Here is a 3,768-nt window from a genome sequence, read left to right as displayed (position 1 = left end):
TCCATGTACTAGCGGGGCCGCGCGCCCCTCCCCACCCCGGCCCGGACGGCGTAGGTGTCTTAGGCGCGAGCTTCCCGCCATCTCCCTTTGTTCTCTTTCTCCCTCTCCCTCTCCCTCTCCCTCTCCCTCTCCCTCTCCTTCTCCCTCTCCCTGTCCCTCTCCCTCTCCCTTTCCCTCCTCTCTCTCTGGCGGCCCCCAACGCTCACGCCGAGAAAGGGCAGGTGCGCATGCGCTTCGCCTTCCCGCTCCCTCCCTCGCCTCCACTATCCCATGAGCCCTTGCGAGCCCATATTTAAGTCCCTCGCCGCAACTCCGTCGTCCTCTTTTGTCGCCGGCGGTGAGTGAAGTGGCCGTGGCGTTTGGGTGGGCGGGGAGGTGAACGAGAGCCGATTTTTAAACTGATTTCGTTCGGCGCCCCCAGGGTTCCCACTTCTTAACGAGCCCCTCGCCTAAGCCAGCGTCCCTCCTCCGGGGTCTGTGGGGCCGCGGCGGCAGCCCTCTCCGAGCTCTCAGCGCTCATGCGCGCGCCGCGCGTCCCCGGGAAGGAGGGGGCAGCTGGCATATTCCGCCCCTAGAGCGCCGACGCCGAGGGGTCGCGGCCGGCATTTATGTGGCTCTCGTGTGTCGGGGCCGGGGCGGGCCCTCGGTGATGAACCCTTTCACAGACCTGTGCTGACGCTGTCTGAGGACAAGAACGCCGTCTGAGGAGGAGCCCGCGCGCCCTGGCGCCCCGGCTCCTGTGGGGTGCGTGGGGGCGCAGAGCCCCCCTGACCCCGCTTCCTCCCCGCAGGGCCGCCCGTGGCTGAGCGCCGCCGCCCCGCTGTGCCCCGCCGTGCCCCGGGTGAGTGAGGGCCAGCTGCGGGTCACCGGCGTGGGGGGGGGCAGCCTTGGGGCGAGCTACGAGGATGATCTGGACTTGGAATTCTCTCTTTCTGATGGCTCAGTGGAGAAAGCTAGTGCGTCCTGAGTAGGCTCGACCGAGGGCCAGGGAGCAGCCAGACCTGGGCTGGAGGTCTGCACCCCTTGGTCCAGCCCGTGGGGGGGGGGGCGCTTCTGGGACCGCAGAAGGCCAGGACGTTGCGAGGGACACTCCCCCGCTCCTCTCCTTTCAGGTTGGTGTCGGCCCAGGACGCCAGGCAGGCCGTCCTGGGGAGGGATGCTCGTGCTGCAGACCTTTGCTTATCCTTCAACTAAGCTGGATGAGGGAGGTTCTGGTGAGTGGCATTCACTGTGCAGACGGGGTGGTACCTACACGTTTTCGTGTGTATTGAGAGAAGGTCTGCGGTAGAATTTTAAACTTGGTGTCGTCCACAGCGTGATGAATGTTCAATGACAAGCATATGACTGAGTATTATTGATGTCATCTGTACTTCTGAGAGGTGGGCAGGTCTCTATTAGAAACAAATCACATGCGCTGTTACAAAAAATACAGCATCTTATTCCTGTTCCTCTAGGCTTCCATTTCTCAGTGGACGTGACCTGAACATGCCACAGGTAATTGTGAGACAGATTGGGTTTGGAGTAGAGTGTCCTCTGGCCTCTTCAGAAACAAGAGGGCAAACCTTGGCTCCTCTGGGGGTTTCTGGGAAGCCTCCTCACTCAATTGCTAGCCCCTGTCAGATGATTTGAATCTTACTCCTGACGCTCTGTGAGGACCCAACTTTTCTATAGCATGTTAGAGTTCTGATGGCAGCTCCTGTTGTTGGACGCTTTCTGCACCAGCCTTGGTCCCTCTGGCCCACCCATTTCCCTCCCTCTCTCCCAGATGACCTGGACGCGTGTGACCTTCATCTTTCTTCTTAAGAAGTAAGTTCTTCATAGTCACTGCCATTTTCTCGCGTGCCTGTGAACCCTTGGTTTGAATTGATGATGTGGGTACAGCCCGTTACCTAATGGACGACATGTGTCTTATGGCATTTTCTGAGTCACCAAAGCCCTGATCAACCACAGGGGCCTGCAGAGTTCCCTTGGCCAGCCTTGTTTAAGGCATTTCCTAATCTGCTAACATTTCATTTGTCAGGGGAATGCTGACCAGTGCCGCCCCAGACTGAGAAGTCAGCGGTAAGTAAATTTTCTTTGCAACTCGTTGGCTTTGGGATCCCCTTGGTACCAGTGAGGAAAGGAAACACGTCTTAACCCCAGTCCTGGCCCCGGAGCCAGCAATGGTGAACCCACTGGGGCTAGCTGGGGGAGAGGAGGATGGCCTGTTCCGAAGGAACTGTCTGAGGTACACGCAACAGTACTTGGCCCTTCCAGAGGCTCATTGATTGGGAGGAGGAGGCAGCGTGGCTAATCTGCCATCATTTCTGTTTTAGGCTAAACCAGTTTCCTGCTTTCCATCAACTAGTAGCTTTTCAAAAGGTGAGTTGATTATTTAACCATGAGGTTTCCTAAGATTTATTTCGGCCTTTTGGGGTGCAGTTTCAGTGATGAGTCTAACTAGCTCACTATGATTTATGTAAAATGAAAAGGCTTGAACATCTGAGAAACTGTGCCAAGGGGAAATGAGGGTCCAATGGGCAGGGGCAGCCATCTGACTGACCCATTCTTTCCGTAGGTCCTTTGAAGAGCTGCCTGAAGGAGACTGTCAAGGGCAGGTTGTGAGGCCATTTACTGCCAGGTAAGTACATGGTTGGGCCCATTAAGATGGGGTGGGGGAGTGAGGTGTCCCTGGGTAATGAGTTCTTTTTCAGGCCTCCTGACATGATGCATTCATAGAATCTCGTTCGTCTGAATCCCCCTGTTGAGATGTGCATATCTGACAAGGAAAGGGCCACTGGGGCAGCACTGGTCTTGAGGAAGGACAGGAGCAAACTAACTCTTGGCTTTTTCCGAAGTTGCAGGCTCTGGCTGCCTGACATGGAGCAGCAGGACACCAAGGTCGATATCTACAGGTGAGCTCGCCATTACAAAGCTTTCCCACAACCTCAGTCCTAGTCCTGCCCTCCCTCTCCAGCCCCTGGGGCCTGCTCCCAGCAGTGATGAGATGAATACCGCCCCAGTCTGATTCCTGTGACTGATAGGTTGTTCTGAATGGTGAGCAGGCCCCTGGGACCCAGCGTCCCTCATCTTAGACGTCTAGAGACCTGGCTCACTCTTGTTCTTCCACAGGCTGGTTCTTTGCGGTGCTGGCGTGGCAAAGGAACTTTAGTAGGTAAGTTTAGGGGAGAGTGAAGATGGAAGATTTCTTAAATATGTGATGAGCTCAGTACCGCCCCAGTCTGATCATGGTGACTGAAAGGTATTTCTGAACCAGGAATTTTCACCGGAAGAGTTAACCATGTGATTAGCATATGGTGAGATTGAGCCAGCTTTTCATACATCCTCTTCTTTGCAGGCGAGGCAGTCTTCGCTCCACTTGGATCAACTCCAGAAATTAGGTGAGTGGCATGGGGTCTGGGGAGTGGTCAGTGAGCAGATCCCAATGAAGAAGACTTCACCTGTCTTACTCCTTGACCTTGCCCCAGAACCTGCAAAGGTTGAACCCACTGGGGCTGGCTGGGAGGCAGGAGGAAACTGTTCCAGAGAGAACTGTCTGAGGGACCTTTAGATTTGAGGCCAATGTAGCTGCGTCTTAAGTTGTGTCTACCTTCTGTCCCATTGGGAGAGAGTACCCTCAAATGACTTTTTTCTCTTGAAGGAACTGCAACATGAGAAGATGATGTACTATACTGTCAGAACACCCAGCATACATGTGGCACTGAATCATTCTGTAAAAAGAAAATGGGCATTACCTTGTCTTTTGCAAATAAAGTTTTATTTCTCTAA

General features: G+C 54.9%; 1 long non-coding RNA gene and 8 other non-coding genes across 13 annotated transcripts; all 9 read left to right on the top strand.

The window, feature by feature from the left end:
- Positions 1–83: 83 nt before the first annotated feature.
- On the top strand, positions 84–3,768 carry LOC110195304 (uncharacterized). 5 transcript variants are annotated; one of them, XR_002320860.2, is made up of 12 exons: positions 84–337; positions 791–841; positions 1,113–1,214; positions 1,455–1,494; positions 1,766–1,806; positions 2,021–2,061; positions 2,316–2,361; positions 2,558–2,620; positions 2,838–2,894; positions 3,112–3,154; positions 3,338–3,380; positions 3,641–3,768. It is a non-coding gene; the product is annotated as an uncharacterized LOC110195304 (long non-coding RNA). The 5 variants fall into 5 exon arrangements; XR_013484028.1 differs by having other exon boundaries at positions 1,672–1,806; XR_013484029.1 differs by lacking the exon at positions 1,766–1,806.
- LOC144455581 (small nucleolar RNA SNORD26) lies at positions 898–972 on the top strand. Its single transcript, XR_013484293.1, has one exon. It is a non-coding gene; the product is annotated as a small nucleolar RNA SNORD26 (small nucleolar RNA).
- On the top strand, positions 1,616–1,692 carry LOC144455580 (small nucleolar RNA SNORD28). The gene has a single exon (XR_013484292.1). It is a non-coding gene; the product is annotated as a small nucleolar RNA SNORD28 (small nucleolar RNA).
- Positions 2,108–2,231, top strand: LOC144455511 (small nucleolar RNA SNORD22). The gene has a single exon (XR_013484232.1). It is a non-coding gene; the product is annotated as a small nucleolar RNA SNORD22 (small nucleolar RNA).
- Positions 2,422–2,490, top strand: LOC144455577 (small nucleolar RNA SNORD29). The gene has a single exon (XR_013484289.1). It is a non-coding gene; the product is annotated as a small nucleolar RNA SNORD29 (small nucleolar RNA).
- On the top strand, positions 2,700–2,767 carry LOC144455582 (small nucleolar RNA SNORD30). Its single transcript, XR_013484294.1, has one exon. It is a non-coding gene; the product is annotated as a small nucleolar RNA SNORD30 (small nucleolar RNA).
- On the top strand, positions 2,972–3,038 carry LOC144455583 (small nucleolar RNA SNORD31). The gene has a single exon (XR_013484295.1). It is a non-coding gene; the product is annotated as a small nucleolar RNA SNORD31 (small nucleolar RNA).
- On the top strand, positions 3,194–3,257 carry LOC144455509 (small nucleolar RNA SNORD31). Its single transcript, XR_013484230.1, has one exon. It is a non-coding gene; the product is annotated as a small nucleolar RNA SNORD31 (small nucleolar RNA).
- On the top strand, positions 3,420–3,544 carry LOC144455510 (small nucleolar RNA SNORD22). The gene has a single exon (XR_013484231.1). It is a non-coding gene; the product is annotated as a small nucleolar RNA SNORD22 (small nucleolar RNA).

Source organism: Phascolarctos cinereus, unplaced genomic scaffold (assembly GCF_003287225.1).
Source record: "Phascolarctos cinereus isolate Bilbo 61053 unplaced genomic scaffold, phaCin_HiC Scaffold_9;HRSCAF=440, whole genome shotgun sequence".
NCBI classification, from domain to species: Eukaryota; Metazoa; Chordata; class Mammalia; order Diprotodontia; family Phascolarctidae; genus Phascolarctos; species Phascolarctos cinereus.
The sequence above is the reverse complement of the archived record's forward strand: the minus strand, read 5'-3'. Positions and strand labels throughout refer to the sequence as shown.